Source organism: Monodelphis domestica, chromosome 3 (genome assembly GCF_027887165.1).
Source record: "Monodelphis domestica isolate mMonDom1 chromosome 3, mMonDom1.pri, whole genome shotgun sequence".
NCBI lineage: Eukaryota > Metazoa > Chordata > Mammalia > Didelphimorphia > Didelphidae > Monodelphis > Monodelphis domestica.
Genome location: NC_077229.1, coordinates 72724522 through 72743470, shown reverse-complemented (window position 1 = coordinate 72743470; position 18949 = coordinate 72724522). Strand labels below are relative to the sequence as shown.

Here is an 18949-nt window from a genome sequence, read left to right as displayed (position 1 = left end):
CACCAAAAAATGATTGTCCCTGAGAGCCACCCAGCTTCCCCCATAGTAATAATTTTTAAACCCTTATCTTTTATCAATATTAACTATTGGTTTCAAGGCAGAAGAGTGGCAAGGGCTAGGCAATGGGGGTCAAGTGACTTGTGTGATTTTTTAATTTTCTCCATCTTGTTCAGTCTAGCACCCAAAATTGTGCACACCCACACTACACGGGCATGTGCTAGTCAATGACAAATCAGAAATAGCTAATTGCCCCCCTGGGCTGTCCTAAGCCAACCTTGAGCTTCCATTGGCACATGTGAGGCACAGGAAGTGAGGTATAGAACAGCCTCTGGAGTTCACTCACTTCCTGTGGACAGGGCTAGGTGGCAGTTGGTTCTAGGAGCTCAAGCAGGGAGGAGACCCACAAGCAGCTTTCCTTCAGATCGGTCATGTGAGTGAAAGGACTGATTCCCTTCCCTGCCTTGGCCCTCCAAGGCCTAAACTCCCTCTGGCTCTGCCAGAAGGTTGAGTTAACCTCTTCCTTCTCTCCCTCTTCTTCTTTCTTACTCCCGTTGTAATTAAATTACCATAAAACTCCATTCTGACTTGAGTGTTTCATTTAGGAATTTCATAAGTGAATTCCTTGGCGACCTTAAATGAACATATATCAGTCTTTTAAAGTGATTTCAATATTATACTTACCCAGGGTCACACATCTGCGAAGGTTCTGAGTCCAGATTTGAACCCAGGACTTCCCATCTCTAGGCCTGGTTCTCAATCCACTGATCCACCCAGATGCCCCCTTTTTAAATGTATTTTTTAATTCACTTAAAGAGTTTCTTCTTATTAGTTTATTTATATATATATATTTAATTCATTTAAAGAATTTCTTTTTATTCATTTTTTAATATATTTTAAATTCACTTACTTTCTTTTTATTCATTTTTTCTTTTTCTATATATTTTTAATTCACTTAGAGTTTCTTTTTATTCGTTCTTTCTTTTTCATATATTTTTAATTCACTGAGTTTCTTCTTATTCATTTTTCTTTTTTATATACATTTTTAATTCACTTAGAGAGTTTCAAAGCAAATGTTTGTTTTCCCTGAAGAGTTCACTTAATCCATATGAGTTTAAGCAATCCTTTCAGGTCATGGGAAACTGGGAAAGAGATTAGCTTTCTCAATGGAAAGAAGGTAAACCCTGGTCCGATAAGTTATGGACTATGGTTGGGGCCACATTCATACCCTTAGACCTGAGTCTGTTCAGTCCTCTCAGCTGTGTTCTGCTCTTCATGACTGATTTGGGATTTTCTTGGCAAAGATATTAAAGTGGTTTGCCATTTCCTTTTCCATCTCATTTGACAGATGAAGAAACTGAAGCAAACAGAGTTAAGTGACTTGGCCAGCATCACACAGATAGTGTCTGAGGCCAGATTTGAACTCCAAAAGATGTTTTCCTGACTCCAAGCCCTACAGATATTCTGGCCATCGCACCACCTAGCTGTCCCTTAGACAAAATCAACCAGCATTTATTTATTTTTATTTTTTATTTTTTTTAAACCCTTACCTTCCATCTTGGAGTCAGTACTGTGTATTGGTTCCAAGGCAAAAGAGTGGTAAGGGCTAGGCGATGGGGGTTAAGTGACTTGCCCAGGGTCACACAGCTGGGAAGTGTCTGAGGCCAGATTTGAACCTAGGACTTCCTGTCTCTAGGCCTGGCACTCAATCCACGGAGCTACCCAGCTGCCCCCTCAACCAGCATTTATTAAGCAGCTATAGTGTGTCAAGTGCTAGGGATGCAAAGAAAGACAAAAAAAGACAGTCCTTCTTTAAAGGAGCTTCCAGGGGAAAGCAAGAGGCAACATGGAAATAGTAATGCAGGAACAAGAACTAGACAGGATCATTGATAGACCAGAGTCAGGCCAGGTCACCAAGCTGGAAGACAGACTGTGGACGACACATGCTCAGAAGGACTGAGATTGGAGAACTGGATATCTATCCAAGGTCCAAAAATGCCTGGGCAGAAAAGGAGAGCTGCAGCTGCTCAAGGTCAGAGCTCACCCAGAGGAGGGATGATGGAGACCCAGTAGGATCCTGGGAGCCCAGGACCCTTTCCCAGCCAGGGTGAAGGTTTGTCTGTAGGCGGTGGGGCCAGGAACTGAGTCTGCTGCCACATTCAGAAGCTGGGATGTGAGGAAGAAGCCTCCTGATTCTCCCATCTCCCTCTCCTGCCTCCTGCAGTGTCATAGAAATAAAATGGGGTTCATGCTCAGTTGTCATAGGAATGTAGTGGCTGGCAGCTATAGAATGACTCATCCAAAGAAAGAATCAACTTGACAAGTGTTTATTTTTGTGTATCTTAGGTACCGCGCCAGGAAATTGAAGACAAAACAAAGTGGTCAAGGATCTTATGTCTTATTGGGGGAGACGTGTCTATATATTAGGAAAAAATGAAAGAGAGCTAATAGAGGAGGACAGCTAGGTGGTGCAGTGGAGAGAGCTCCAGGCTGGGGTCAAGAAGGCACGAGTTCAAATGTGGCCTCAGACACTTATGAGCTGTGTGACTCTGGGCAAGTCATTCAACCCTGTTTGCCTCAGTTTCCTCATCTGTAAAATGAACTAGAGAAGGAAATGGCAAACCACTTCAGTTCACTTCTTAGCTGGGTGACTCTGGGCAAATGACTCCATCCTGTTTACCTTAGTTTCCTCATCTATAAAATGAACTGGAGAAGGAAAAGGCAAACCACTCCAGTAGCTTTGCCAAGAAAACCCCAAAAGGGGTTGGGAAGGGTTGGACACTACTGAAAAACTTACTGAACAGTAACAGTGTGATCTCAGGAGTAAGACACTAACAGCTGGAGGGATGAGGAAAAGCTTCAAGAAGGAGGGAACATTTATATTGAGTCTAAAGAGAAGTAGGGAATTCAGGAGGGAGAGGTGAAGAGGAAGAATATTTTCTAACACATGATGAGAGGACCCTTAGAAGACACTTATTAGTTGTGTGGATAAGTTATTTAACCTTTTTCAGTCTCATTTTCCTCATCTGTAAAATGAATCAGGACTGGGTTCAGTCCTGAAGTCTCTTAGAGTCCTATGATTTTTAGAATACAGAATACAAGATGTGGGACGGCCCTTAGAACAGAGAATGTCAGAGCTGGAAGAGTCCTTAGAACAGAGAATGTCAGAGCTGGGAAAGAGCTTAGAACAGAGAATGTCAGAGCTGGAAGAGTCCTTAGAACAGAGAATGTCAGAGCTGGGAAAGAGCTTAGAACAGAGAATGTCAGAGCTGGGAGGGAGCTTAGAACAGAGAATGTCAGAGCTAGGAGAGTCCTTAGAACAGAGAGTGTCAGAGCTGGGAGAGATCATAGAACAGGATGTCAGCTGGGAGAGACCTTAGAACAGAGAATGTTAGAGCTGGGAGGGAGCTTAGAACAGAGCATGTCAGAGCTGGGAGAGACCTTAGAGCAGAGAATGTCAGAGCTGGGAGAGTCCTTAGAACAGAGAATGTCAGAGCTGGGAGGGAGCTTAGAACAGAGAATGTCAGCTGGGAGGGTCTTTAGAACAGAGAATGTCAGAGCTGGGAGGGAGCTTAGAACAGAGAATGTCAGAGCTGGAGAGACCTTAGAACAGAGAATGTCAGAGCTGGGAGGGACCTTAGAACAGAGAATGTCAGAGCTGGGAGGGAACTTAGAACAGAGAATGTTGGAGCTGGGAGGGACCTTAGAACAGAGAATGTCAGAGCTGGGAGGGACCTTAGAACAGAGAATGTCAGAGCTGGGAGAGTCCTTAGAACAGAGAATGTCAGAGCTGGGAGGGAGCTTAGAACAGAGAATGTCAGAGCTGGAGAGACCTTAGAACAGAGAATGTCAGGGCTGGGAGGGAGCTTAGAACAGAGAATGTTGGAGCTGGGAGAGACCTTAGAACAGAGAATGTTAGAGCTGGGAGGGAGCTTAGAACAGAGCATGTCAGAGCTGGGAGAGACCTTAGAGCAGAGAATGTCAGAGCTGGGAGAGTCCTTAGAACAGAGAATGTCAGAGCTGGGAGGGAGCTTAGAACAGAGAATGTCAGCTGGGAGGGTCTTTAGAACAGAGAATGTCAGAGCTGGGAGGGAGCTTAGAACAGAGAATGTCAGAGCTGGGAGGGAACTTAGAACAGAGAATGTTGGAGCTGGGAGGGACCTTAGAACAGAGAATGTCAGAGCTGGGAGGGACCTTAGAACAGAGAATGTCAGAGCTGGGAGGGACCTTAGAACAGAGAATGTCAGAGCTGGGAGAGTCCTTAGAACAGAGAATGTCAGAGCTGGAGAGACCTTAGAACAGAGAATGTCAGGGCTGGGAGGGAGCTTAGAACAGAGAATGTTGGAGCTGGGAGAGTCCTTAGAACAGGGAATGTCAGAGCTGGGAGGGAACTTAGAACAGAGAATGTTGGAGCTGGGAGGGCTCTTGGATGGAAGGACAGTTGGACATCTGCCCCCAACCCCTTTGGGAAATTCTCCCTATTTCCCCTCTTGGGCTCTTCTTTCTGGTTTAAGACCCAGGAAGGGCTATTTTCCTTAGTGCCCCCTCTGCTAGACCCAGCTCTAGAATGCCCAAACCCAGCCCTGGACATCTTCATTTTCCCAGATCCCCAAAGACCTCCCCATTTTCAGCTAAGTTCCCCTTGGTCTCCTGTGGTCTATGAGCTCTTGAAATGTGGGGAAGGAGGGCTGGGACAAGGGACAAGGGCTTTGGGGAAAGAGCCAAAGGGCTGCGTTTAAGCTAGAAAACCTATTTCAGAGTCAGCTGGAAGGAGGCTGAGTGGTAAGTCCGGGGTTCCATCTTCCTTCCCCAGCCAGTGACCCAGCTTCACCTTCTCTGTCCTCATCCTCCCTCTGTACCAACTAGGGGGATTAGCAGGGCCTGGCTTTGTCCTCTGGGCCAGAGAAATCACATCCCTTCAGCAAAAGCCTGGCAAGAGAACCGGGTGTCTGCCGCCCATTTACTTCACTCAGTAACATACTGTACAGATCTGAAAGTCGTGTTTCCCAGGGCCAAGTCCAGCCTCTCCACATATTGGTCAGTTGAATGCAGTCTCTAAGTCTTCATCACCCACCACTGGGATGGTGACTGGGGGGTCAAGAGGTCTGGGAGGGCCCGGAGACCACCTCAGGGTTCTGTGACCTTTTCCTTCTGGGGGCCTCAGTTACCCCCCCTGTAAAGTGGGGGAAGCAACTTCAGCTGCCTCCTTCATAGGAGTCTTCTGAGCATCAGATGAAATAATGGTGTGTTTCTGTAATTCTGCCCTTGTGTAATAAATCTTAAAAAATATAATACTTGGAGTTATTGGATATTCATTTTAATCTTACAATGGAAAGGAAGGTTTTTGTGAATAAATTAAAAAAAGATATTTTGTCAATTCCTTTGGGACTGGCTATCACTGTCATGAGTATCATCATGGAGCAGGAGGCAGAGCATGTCAGGCAAGCCAGGCCACCATCATCATCTCAGACCCTGACGGAGATAATGGAGGACCCTGAACCCAAGAGCCTTGGGAATAGCAGTGCTCCCCATGTCACCAGACCTGCTTCCAGCCCAGCTCCTGTAACCACCACCAAGGGAAGAATCATTGTGGAGAAGATTCGCCTTCCTTATCACCACCAACCCCAACCTCCATCTATGAGCAGATAAACACAGAAGACCCAGGAATGGCAGCAATGACTAATAAAACACACACAGAGGCACATACACACACGTAAACCCCCTTAGAAATCTTAGAATCAATATTAAGTATCAGTTCCAAGGCAAAAGAGCAATAAGGGATTAAGTGACTTGGCCAAGGTCACATAACTAGGAAGTGTCTGAGGACAAATTTGAACCCAGGACCTCCCATCTCCAGGTCTGGCTCCCTCTCCATTCCCTGGGCCACCTAGCTGCCCCCCAAAAAGAAGTCTTAGTTTTCAAAGAGATAAGACACTAGAGCAGAGATTGTGACCTTGGGAATCTAAGGACCTCTAAAGGAGATTTCATTGAATATAGATTCACCTATATTCACACCTTGGGTGGGAAAAAATGTATCTCTATTTCCAATGCTCTCAAACTGAAATTAACATTTCATTCAAACATGACTTAAAAAAATAAAACATTCTGAGAAAGGGTCCACAGACTTCATCAGACTTCCAATGGGATCCCCAGCATAAAAACAACTTAAAAACCTTTGGACTGAAGGGACACTCTGTGGGAGATAATGGAGGCTTATCTTTAAATTGAAAAGAATCTTAGAAGGTTTCTTAGAAGCCAGAAGCCAGAAAGAAAGAAAGAAAGAAGGAAAGAAAGAAAGAAAGAAAGAAAGAAAGAAAGAAAGAAAGAAAGAAAGAAAGAAAGAAAGAAAGAAAGAAAGAAAGAAAGAAAGAAAGAAAGAAAGAAAGAAAGAAAGAAAGAAAGAAAGAAAGAAAGAAGGAAAGAAAGAAAGAAAGAAAGAAAGAAAGAAAGAAAGAAAGAAAGAAAGAAAGAAAGAAAGAAAGAAAGAAAGAAAGGAAGAAAGAAAGGAAGGAAGGAAGGAAGGAAGGAAGGAAGGAAGGAAGGAAGGAAGGAAGGAAGGAAGGAAGGAAGGAAGGAAGGAAGGAAGAAAGAAAGAAAGAAAGAAAGAAAGAAAGAAAGAAAGAAAGAAAGAAAGAAAGAAAGAAAGAAAGAAAGAAGAAAGGAAGGAAGGAAGGAAGGAAGAAAGAAAGGAAGGAAGAAAGAAAGAAAGAAAGAAAGAAAGAAAGAAAGAAAGAAAGAAAGAAAGAAAGAAAGAAAGAAAGAAAGAAAGAAAGAAAGAAAGAAAGAAAGAAAGAAAGAAAGAAAGAAAGAAAGAAAGAAAGAAGGAAAGAAAGAAAGAAAGGAAGGAAGGAAGGAAGGAAGAAAGAAAGGAAGGAAGAAAGAAAGAAAGAAAGAAAGAAAGAAAGAAAGAAAGAAAGAAAGAAAGAAAGAAAGAAGAAAGAAAGAAAGAAAGAAAGAAAGAAAGAAAGAAAGAAAGAAAGAAAGAAAGAAAGAAAGAAAGAAAGAAAGAAAGAAAGAAAGAAAGGAAGGAAGGAAGAAAGAAAGAAAGAAAGGAAGAAAGAAAGAAAGAAAGGAAGGAAGAAAGAAAGAAAGAAAGAAAGAAAGAAAGAAAGAAAGAAAGAAAGAAAGAAAGAAAGAAAGAAAGAAAGAAAGAAAGAAAGAAAGAAAGAAAGAAAGAAAGAACAAAGTCAGTGATCATTTATCTGTGTCCCTCCCCCACCTCCCATCACAACCACAACTCTCCTCTTTGGCAGTCTGGCTTGCATAGATTCTTTAAAAATGTTTTTTTCTTTTTATCATGAATTTACTACCCATCAACAAACATAAATGTCTCAATATACTAAGAATAAAAAAGAGGGTTGGAGTAGGAAACTATGAATTTCTATTACATAGTTTGTAAATAAAAAGAAAAGAAATATTACACATAATAAATATATTAAAATAAAAGATTATAGTAAATATTAATCTATAAACATATTACGCAACTTTTATATTAAATATTAAATATGTTAAATAGTTTGTAAACAAAAATAAAAGAAGCTGTCAACATGGAATCTAGAGACCCCAAATTTGGGGTTCATCAGGTCTTACTAGGCTACAAGTTTGGGGTTTCTAGAATCCATGTTGTCAAAGTCTATCTGAAATATATAATAAATATAGTAAACAAAAACATTAAATATTATATCTTAAGTAGATGATAAATATATGAAAAATAAAAGGGCCACATATTAAATATATAACACGTAGATATAATAAAAATAACTGAGGCTTATGTTAAAGATTCTATTTTGACATTGTTTAATATTTTATTCAATTCTCAAACAAATAAAATAAGAGAAGTACATATTACATTTGACAAGGTGGTACAAAATCCGCCAGTTTGTGTCCTCTTGTGTACATGTATATTTAAATGTCAGTTCTGAGGATCCTTTCTCCAGTATCCCTAACAAGGCACCTTGAATGCCTCCAGGAACAGGGAGCTCACTCTGGAGAGAGTCCACTCCATTGGGAAACAGCTCCCACTGCTAGGACAGTTCTTCCTTCTCTAGCTCTGAAATCTGCCTCCTGGTGCCTTCTACCCACTTGTCCTGGTTGTGCCCTCTGGTGCCAAGCAGGAATCTCTCTCTTCCCTGGCCCTAGAGCCCCCACGGCTGTCCGGATCCCTCCTTGATCACCAGGAACAAAGGCAAAGGTAACTGAGCTCCTTACTGGGGGAGGCGCAGGGGTGCAGGCTGTTGGTGGTTGAGGGTTTTTTCCTTTTTGAACCTTAGCTGAACCCCCGGAGTCTGGCAGATTGGCTTGCGGATCTGGCCAGAACCAGCTCCCTCAGGAGATTTCCAGTCTGTCAGGCTTCTGGTGAATCTAGAAATAGCAGGTGAAGCTGACTTCCAGTCCTGGAGCAGCTACTGCCTGCCGGGACCCCCTTGGGGCAGGAAAAGAACTTGGGTGGTTGTTTTTGTGAAATCGGAGCCTCCTACCTTACTGGAAGGGGGAGGGTCCCACCAAATGTCCCAGAATCCCAGGACCTAAGGAGATGGAGTGGGCGTCTCCAACCCTGGGAGTTTCGGTGTCCCTGACACTGTCATTCAGCCTCTACTTCCAGAACAGGAAACCTACTGCCTCTTTGGGACCATTCTCACGTTAATAATGTACCGTGGGTGAACTCTGCTATTTCAGGTGATTCTCACAAACACCCTTCAAGGTGGGGTCTGTCATCATCCCTCCATGCCCCCTTCTCCCGACTGATACAACCCTGACTTTGGTATTCAGGTCCTCCTCAACTCATGCCTAGGTGATTGCAATAGCCTAGTTGGGTTCATTTACTCAAGTCTCTCCCCTTCTAATGCACCCTCCACCAAGCTGCCCAAGGTGATTTCCCCAAAGCTTAGGTCCCTTCAAGTCATTTTCCTACTCAGTAAATTCCAAAGATTCCTTATTGCCCCCAGGATCCAATAGAGAATTCTCTGCTCCCATTTAGAGCCCTTCACCATCTTGCTCCTTCCTGTCTTTCTAGGTTTCTTACCCTTGATCTTCCTTCCTGTTCCCTCAAAGCATCTCCCACCAACACATTAAAATCCTTCAAGACTCCTTCCAAAATATAATAGCAGAAACAGCCCTATTTGATCCCTGGTTTCAAAGTAGATAAAGCATAAAACAAGGAGATCTGTGCTCAAAGAAAATATTCACTATTGTGATGAAGGAGATCTGGCCCAGAGTTTTTTTTTTAGAGATTCCCTGTGGATGGTGAGATGCTCCGAACATTCTTATCTGTAGATGACATTATGCTGATTTTATCAATCAGAACATTATAGAGACTTCTGAAACATATTTTGGCCTGACCATCTATACAGGAAAGACCAAATGGATAAAAAAGTCTATTTCTTAAATTATGATGACAATCAATCAATAAACATTTATTGCTGGACATGAAGATGGATGGATGGCCCAGAAAGGATTGGTTAGGTGGTGTAAATGGAGAAGTGAAGGTCAGAATTTAATAGGAGGAGAGCAAGCAGGATTGTCTTTGGGGGAATTTAAAAAAATCTATTTTGATTTAATCAACTAAGATCCACCTTCTCACTTTCCCAACCCAATCCCCCTCTCTCACTGAAAACATAAGAGAAACAAAACTCATTCTATATACATATATATGTATGTATGGTCAATCAAACCAAATTTCCACATTGACCCTATTAAAAAAAAAGTTGTTTCATTCTCCATTCTGAGTCCTTCACCTTTCTATCAGGAGGTGGGAAGCATGATTCATCATTAGTCCTCTGGAATCTTAGTTGGTTTTTAGGCTGATAAGAATTCAACACAACAGTATTCCATCACATTGATAAGCCATAACTTGTTCAGTTATTCTCTAATATATGGGAACTTCCTCAGATTCCCATCCTTTGTTACCTCAAAAAGACTTACAAATATTTTGTGTATCCTTAGAATGAATTTTGCTTAGGACAATTCCTCCCTTAATCTACTCTCCTTCTATTTCCCCTTTTCCTTTTTCTCTATTATTTCCCTGTTGAGTGAAATGTGTTTCTATAATCTGTGTGTGTTCTTTCTTCTTTTGATTTGTTCAGATGAGAGGGAGGTTTAAGTGTCAGATGGCCCAATCTACCCCCTTCTCCTTGTAAGTATAGATGTCTATTGATTCACCTTGATTATGTGAAATGATTTTCCCTAACCTAAACTTCTTTCCCTTTTCCCTTTTCTCCCAGTGTATTCATTTTCTCTCTTTCCATTCTTTTCTTAAGACCATCAATACATAACAGAGCCATTCTCAGGCCTTGTCTAATGGAACTTGCTGTGTGGCCCCTGAGGACAGAATTCATGGGGGACATATGTATTATCTACCCATATTGAATGTAAGCCATTTATCTTTGTTTAGTCTTTTGTCATTGTTCCCTCATGTTTACCTTTTTATATTTCTCTCCATTCCCTGTTTAAACTTCTTTACAGTTCTGGTTGATTCATCAGGAATACTGGGAAGTGCTCTGTTTTATTAAAGATCCATTCTTTCCCTTATAGGATTATACTCAATTTTGCTGGGTGAATTATTTTTGGCTGTAAGCCCCTATCCATTGCCTTTTGGAATATGATATTCCAAGCTCTCCCTTTCCTTACAGTGATGGCTACTTAATCATGTGTGATCCTGACTTTGACTCCTCAGTAACTGAATTCTTTTTTTCTGGATGCTTGCCAAGTTTTTTCTTTGATCTGGAGGCCCTGGATTTTGTTTATGATGTTCCTGGAAGTTTCCATTTGAAGATTTCTTTGAAGATGCATCTTGTGGATTCTATTTTACACTTTACCCTCTGATTGTAAGAGTGGTTTATTTTGAGATTTCTTGAAACAGACTAGGTGCCTCTTTTTTGGAGGGGGGAGGGGGCAGTCCTAGTATTCATATAGTCCACAGATTCTTACATTTTTTTTTCCAGAACAATTATTTTTGTTCTGAGATACTTTCAGTCTTTTGACTTTGTTTCAGTATTTCTTGTTGCTTCATGGAGTCATTGGTTTTTATTTTTTCCATTCTAATTTTTTTAGGGAGTTTATTGCTTGGGCAAGGTTTTATATCATTTGTGCCAATCTGTTTGTTCTCTACAATTCTTTCTTCTTTGGCTCTAGTTTCTTTTTCCAGTTTATTTCCTCAATCACTCTCATTTTATTTACAAAAATATTTTTAACTTAAAAAAAAATCTTTTCATTATCTCTTCTACAAATTCTAGTTGAGTTTGTGCCCAAGCTGTGTTTTTCTCTGAGGAAATACTTGTAGATGTTTTGGATTCATTCTCTTCTTTGTTTCTGTTTTGCTGTCCTTGCCACCATAATAAATAGCCCATTATGGTAGAGTTCATTTTAGTTTACTCCTTCTTCTAGAGACTTGGTATTAGAACTGGGCTCTGTGGCATTTCTAGGGGAAAGGTCTAGGCTGGTCCTATTGCTGCTTTCTTGGGGTATTGACTATTGTATTTTTCCAACCATTTCAGGTTGAAGATCTGCTGTGCAAGCTTTCGGTATTCCTAAAGTTGCCTGATCCAAGACAAGATCTGATTGCTACCTTCCTGGTTTAATCTCTGCAAGTTCCTGACTTGGGTTTGGGACTATGCACAGGTAGACAGCCACTAAATTCTATTCTTATCAACCAGCTGGACAGCTCTGTTGGCTGGAGTGGCAAAACAATAGACTCCCTTTTGGTCCTACACTGCTAATTCCTCTGGGGCTGGGTTTGCATTGGCAAGTAAGACCCTGCTTTGTGCCTGAGCCATACCACTGCTGCTGCTGCTGTTCCTGAACTTCTTTCTCAGCTCACCACCCTGGAACTTCCTAACCAGAATGTGCAATAGCCATGCAAAGATCCTACTCTGCCCTGGACCTTTCCACAGCTGGTAGTGGGTGAAAAAGCTTCCAGTTGGCATCTGTTCTACTATTGCAGTGTCCTGGTGTGGGTCTGAGGGTGCCTTGGTATGGTGATGGCTACTGAATACTGGGTGATCTTGACTTTGACTCCTCAATACATGAATTATTTCTCTCTGGAGGCTCGAATGCTTTGACCTGGAGATTCTGGATTTTGTTTATGATGTTTCTGGGACTTTTCATTTGAGGGTTTTCTTTGAGGATTTGTCTTGTGGACTCTATCTATTTACACTTTGTCCTTTGGTTATAAGAGATCTGGGTAGTTTCTTTTAGAAATAGGCTCTCTTGGGGGCAGCTAAGTGGCTCAGTGGTTTGAGAGCCAGGCCTAGAGACAGGAGGTTCTGGGTTCAAATATAGCCTTGGACACTTCCCAACTGTGTGACCCTGAACAAGTCATGATATTGATTCTAAGGCAGAAGGTAAGGATTAAAAAAAAAAAAGATGGGTATGGGACATCCTGCTCAAAATGTCCAAAAGGTAGTTGACAAGAGGAGATAGGACTCAGGAAAAAAAAAGGGCTGGATTTATATATCTCTTGGCCATCCACATAGATGTATGATCCTTGAACCCACGGGAACTGATAAGAAAGGGACCAGAAGAGGGGGCAGCTGGGTGACTCAGTGGATTGAGAGCCAGACCTAGAGATGGGAGGTTCTGGGTTCAAATGTAACCTCAGACACTTCCCAGTTGCGTGACCCTGGGCAAGTCACTTTACCCCCATTGCCTAGCCCTTACCATTATTCTGCCTTGGAGCCAATACACAGTATTGATTCTAAGGAGGAAGGTAAGGGTTTAAAAAAAGAAAAGAAATAGGCTATCAAGGCTCTTTTCCTTTTGGTGGGGAGCAGGGGAGGGATATGGAGAAGTATCATACTATTCATACAGTCCAAAGATTCTTACATTTTTTTCTGAGATCTCTTGCCCTGATTTACAGTCTCTCCCTGAACACTGGGATGTTCTTCCTAGAGAGACCACAGGTCAATGATTACCTGAGAAATTCACCTTGCAGTGCTGGCAGCTGAAAAAACATAGGATCCTCTTCCTCTAAGCTTTGGATGTATTTACACTAGCTTTAAGTTGAGGGTCTTAGCCCAAGGGGATAGCTCTTGTTTACATCTCAAACATACTTACTAGGTTTCTCTAGATAACTTGCCCACCTTTATAATCTTTACATCTCAAACATCACTTATGATCTCGAACATTAGCTTATGATCAGGATGTCATACACGATGTGTGCTGATGTTTAAGCTCCCAGACCCAAAGGCACCTATTCTGTTACCTATTCTCCCTTGACTGCCCCTTCCCTGTTTGTTCTCATTGTTCATCCCCCTCCCCACTTTTCCTCTCCAAGTCACAATAGACCCCTTCCTCTATTTTTTAACCAATTAATTAATGAATTTATTTATTTATTTAAACCCTTACCTTTCATCTTGGAATCAATACTGTGTATTGGCTCCAAGGCAGAAGAGTGGTAAGGGCTAGGCAATGGGGGTCAAGTGACTTGCCCAGGGTCACACAGCTAGGAAATGTCTGAAGTCAGATTTGAACCTAGGACCTCCCATCTCTAGGCCTGGCTCTCAATCCACTGAGTTACCCAGTGTTATGGGGAGAGTTAAAGGAAGGGTTCAAATTATATATATATATATAAATTAACAGTTTATTTATCTAAAGGGAGAAAAAGGAAAAGGGACCAGGGAATAGCTAACTTATAACCCACTTAGACAATAAACCCTTTATGCTTATATAACTATTCTAAACTAAATTTCTAATAATACTTAAAGTTAAGGGGTTTTATTAGGATCAGGGCCAGGGACAACTGGGCCAAAGATTCTCATAACACTAGAGTCCTCCTTTGGGTCAAGCAGCAGCATTCCCAGTAAGAGCTCAGATGAAATCTACTCCACAGCAGTAGCACCAGCTCCAGTAGCAGGGACAGGCAGGAAACAAGGAAGCCCAAAGGAAAAGGAACCACTGGCTCTCTGAGTCCACCCCAGAAATAACCAGAGAGTACTCATGGGCACTCTTGACTGCCAGAGGAAAGCAGTCTTACTCTTCCAGGGTCCACCAACTGCTTTCTGCAACTTCTCTGTCTCCAGTCACAGTTTCTGGGAGTTTTGAGTGGAATGTTGGTCTGCAGGGTCCCGTGCTGTCAGCTCGCCCTGCTATGCCCTGCTGGAAATCCCTTACTACACCAGCTACCCCCAACCCCTTCCTTTAGGATATAAAAACCCTGAACTTTTCTCTGTTCAGGGAGGCAGTCAGTCCTGCACGCTGCCTCCTGCTCATTCAACCTAGATAAATCTGTCTTTAAAAGGTTTCCACCGGAGTCTTCATTCTTGAAAGGGCACCCTCCCTGGACCAAGGGTTGATCTCCAGCCCCCCCCCCATCAGTCCAAGAAGTGGACTCCTACCCCTACCTCCATCTCCAATGTTAGAAGACCTCCTTGTCTGTCTCTCTTTGCTGAACTGGGCTGGAAAAGCCAGCCAGAAGGGGAAAGTTGACTCAGAGAGATCATGAAGAATGAGGACTGAAAAAAAATGATCACCCTTGGAGATTTGGGAATCATGGGTGACCTTGGAGAAAGCTGTTTCAATACCACGGTGGGAACAGAAGCCAGATGGCTAGAGATTGAGGAGGAAGGAAGTAGAGGCAGGAGGAGACCAACCTTTTGAGACATTTGGCTGTGAAAAGCAGGAGAGTTATGAAGCCAGGAAAAGAAAACTCAGTGAAAGCAGAGAGTCAGAGGAAGGTTTTCCCAAGAGACGAGAAATGTGAATGTCTGTAGGTAGAAGCAGGAGAGTCCCTGGAAGGGGAGAGATTGACTCTTTTGGCAGGCAGGGCAGTGATCAATGCAGCCAAGTGCTGCAGGAGATGGGACTAAGTAGGATTTGGGAGTAAAGGAGAAGGAGGAGATAAGGGCAGAGATTCTGATTTGAGGTGGAGAGGAGGATGGATGAGAGAGTTGAAGTCCAGAGCTTCAGTCCATAACAAGCATAACAAGCAGTATAGTGTGGCAAGAGCGGTGGGCAATGAGACATGGAGGTACTCTTGGTACTTCCCCAGGCTCACTATTTGACTGTGGACAAGTCCATTCCCCTGTCTATACCTGCTCCCTTCTTTGGGAAATAAATATAATCTCTAGGGCAGGTGGGTTGCTTAGTGGATAGAGTGCTAGGCCTGGAGGCAGGAGGTTCCAGGTTCAAATCTGGCCTCAGACACTTCCTAGCTATATGACCCTGGGCAAGTCACTTAACTTACCACACTTCTGCCCTAGAACCAATGCACAATGTTGATTCCAAGATGGAAGGTAAAGATTTTTGTTTTATAAGTAAATATAATGTCAGCCTGGACCTCCATCTTATATTTGATAGAGAAGGGACATATAGGCATGGAACATTCTCAGATACTGTCAGATTCAGTTTTGCTGGATTTTTTTCTTCATTACAAAGGGTGACTTTATCATGGGTGGAGTTGGGGTACATTTAGAACTGATAATAACATTAAAAAATAAAAACTAGAAGGGCAGTGGAAGACAGAGCAATGGACCTGGAATCGGGAAGACCTGAGTTCAAATCTTTGACTCAGATATTTACTAGATATTATTGTAGTGAAAGTATCACCTTTGAAGGCTGTTATAATATTAAAACTGTGGCCACCAAGGAATTTACCTATGAAATTCCTAAAATGAAACACTCAAGTCAGAATGGAATTTATGGTGGTTTAATCACAATGGGAGTAAGAAAAGGGAGAGGGAGAGAAGGAGAGAGGAAAAAAGGGAAAGGGGTTACTCAACCTCCAGTCAGAGGGAGATTAGGCCCAAAGGGCCAAGGTAGAGAAGGAATCAGTCCTTGACTCACGTGACTGATCTGAAGGGAAGCTATTTGCGGGCCTCCACCCTGCTCAAGCTCCTAGCACAAACTGGCGTCTAGCCCTGTCCACAGGAAGTGAGCAAATTCCCGAGGTTGCTTTCTCTGTCACTTCCTGTGCCTCACAAGTGCCAATGGTGGCTCAAGCTTGGCTTAGGACAGCCCAGGTGGGCAGTTAGTTATTTCTGATTTCTCATTGACTAGCACATGCCTGTGTAGTGTGGGTGTGCACAATTTTGGGTGCTAGACCAAGCAAGATGGAGATTTTAAAAATCACAATATGTGACCCTGGATAAGTCACTTAACCCTGTTTACCTCAGTTTCTTCATCCATAGAATGAGCTGTAGAAGGAAATAGCAAACCACTCCAGGATCTTTGCTAAGAAAACTCCTAGTGGGATCATGAAGAGTTGGACATAATTCAAAGAACTCAACAGCAAAACCTGGAAGTCATCTGGAGGCTTATTCCTCCATCTCCCTTGGGCAACTAGATGACCCAATAGATAGAACACTAGACCTGGAGTCAGGAAGACTCAACTTCCTGAATTTAGATTCAGTCTTAGACATTTACTAGCTATGTGACCCTGGGCAAGTCACTTAACCCAGTTGGCCCGAGTTTATTCATTTGTTAAATGAGCTGGAGAAGGAAATGGAAAACTGCTCCAGTATCTTTGCCAAGAAAACTCCAAATGGGGTCATGAAGAGTTGGACATGATTGAAAGAACTCAACAACAAAGCCTGGAAGTCATCTGGAAGCTTATTCCTCTATCTCCCTTGGGCAGCTAGATGACCCAATAGATAGAGCACTGAACCTGGAGTCAGGAAGACTCAACTTCCTGAATTCTGAGTCAGTCTTAGACATTTACTAGCTATGTGACCCTGGGCAAGTCTTTTAACCCAGTTGGCCTCAGTTTCTTCATCTGTTAAATGAGCTGGAGAAGGAAATGGCAAACTAGTCCAGTATCTCTGCCAAGAAAACCCCAGATGGGCTTATGAAGTATTGAATACATCTGAAATGAATGATCAACAACAAAAGGTTTGGTTGAAAGACCAAGGATTCTGGAGTTAGAAGAGTTCGTCGAAATCCTGTCACTGATATCAAGATCTGTGTGATCTTGGGCAACTCTCTTTCCTGGGCCTCAATTTCGTCAACTGGGAGATGAAGTTGCACAAGGTTGACCTTTGAGGTACTGTTTTCCTTTAGATCTGGGTCCCTTTTCCATCTATGGCATCAGGAAAAAGAAAAAAACAAGAATGATCTCTTCCTACACCCAAGACTATTTTAGGATTCAGGGAAGATGTAATAGGGAAGGGCTTGGTCAACCTTAGCATGCTTTGTAAGTCCTTTGTAAACTTTAAATCACTATAGAAATAGCAGTTGTTAATAAGTAAAACAACTGCCAATGTTTTTATTATTATCCAATTAGAGCCTTGACCCAGGAACCAGAAGATCTGGCTCTTTGTCCCTGTATTGCCACTAATAGGCTTTATGATCTTTGGCAAGTCACATCCCCATTTGGGATGGGTCTCAGTTCCTCCCTCTGTTCAATGAGGAGGCTGGACCAGGTTACCTCTGTGGTCTCTCTCAGTCATCCTATTTTTGTGGATGGCACCCAGCATCTGTCTCCAGGAAGTTAGAGCAGTTTCAATCCGCTGCTTGTCACATCCTGTCCCAAGTGGCGGTGACACACCCGTAGGTCTTGCCTAGGTAACCCCATACACAAGCCAGAAGAATGTACCCTGGAGTGGGACATTCTTTTTAACCATAAAATGAGATACTTGATGCCAAGGAGAGATAAAGGGTAGACGATGAGTCTGGTTCAGAGAAGTCCCAATGCAAAGGGGAACATGAGTAATTGGGGATTGTCCAATGGAGGGCAAAACTCACAGATAGTCCAATCAAGAAAAGTTGATCGTAGTTGTGTAAGCCGGGGGGAACTTATTTGACTTCTCTGAAAACTCACTTTCTTTACAGAGAATATGAGGGAGTTGAATTGGAAAGCCTCTAAGATGCCTGCTGTGGCTAATCTTCAGTCCCTCCCAGTTCTATGTTCATTCTGTGTTCAAAGATCCTTCCTAGCTTGGATGTTCTGTTTTCTCTGCTCTAAAATCCTTTCCAAAAATGAGATTTTATGTTGTAAGGACTCTTCTAACTCTGATGTTTTGTCTTCTATGTACTAACTGACATTCTGTGTCTAAATTTAGAGCTCTCCAGTCCCTGACTTTTGCTCTTCTAAGGTTCCTCCTAACTCTGAAATTCCATGTTAAGGACACTCTCGGCTCTGACATTCTCTGGTCTAAGCTCCCTCTTAGCTCTGACATTCTCTGTTCTAAGCTCCCTCCCAGCTCTGACAGTCTCTGTTCTAAGCTCTCTCCCAGCTCTGACATTCTCTGTTCTAAGCTCCCTCCCAGTTCTGACATTCTCCGTTCTAAGCTCCCTCCCAGATTTGACATTCTCTATTCTAAGGTCTCTCTCAGCTCTGACATTCTCTGTTCTAAGGACTCTCCCAGGTCTGACATTCCCTGTTCTAAGCTCCCTCCCAGCTCTGACATTCTCTGTTCTAAGGTCTCTCCCAGCTCTGACATTCTCTGTTCTAAGGACTCTCCCAGCTCTGGCATTCTCTGTTCTAAGCTCCCTCCCAGCTCTGACATTCTCTGTTCTAAGCTCCCTCCCAGCTCTGACATTCTCTGTTCTAAGCTCCCTCCCAGATCTGACATTCTCTGTTCTAAGCTCCCTCCCAGCTCTGACATTCTCTGTTCTAAGCTCCCTCCCAGCTATAACATTCTGTTCTTAGGTCTCTCCCAGCTCTGACATTCCCTGTTCTAAGCTCCCTCCCAGCTCTGACATTCTCTGTTCTAAGCTCCCTCCCAGATCTGACATTCTCTGTTCTAAGAGTTCTCTCAGCTCTGACATCATATATTCCATAGTCCCTCCTTCCTCTGATTTCTGTTCTAAGGCCTTTCAGCCCTGATGCTTTGTGTTCTAAGTGTTAAGGTCCCTCCCAGCTTTGACAGTCTGAATTTGTGGTTATGCTTTGGGCCACGGTTTATTAAAGGGGAAGGTCCTTGTTTCCTGCAGCAACTTATTTGAAAGAGTAACTCTCTCCAGTTTAAGAGAGGATTACATTGAGGACAAATAGCCCCAGCCCTGATTCACAAAGAAACCA

At 42.7% G+C, this 18949-nt stretch overlaps 1 long non-coding RNA gene across 1 annotated transcript; it reads left to right on the top strand.

Annotated features, from left to right (window-relative positions):
* The first annotated feature begins 10077 nt into the window (after positions 1 to 10077).
* LOC103104989 (uncharacterized) lies at positions 10078 to 12454 on the top strand. The gene is made up of 3 exons (XR_465778.3): positions 10078 to 10129; positions 10254 to 10364; positions 11490 to 12454. It is a non-coding gene; the product is annotated as an uncharacterized LOC103104989 (long non-coding RNA).
* The last annotated feature ends 6495 nt before the right edge of the window (positions 12455 to 18949 follow it).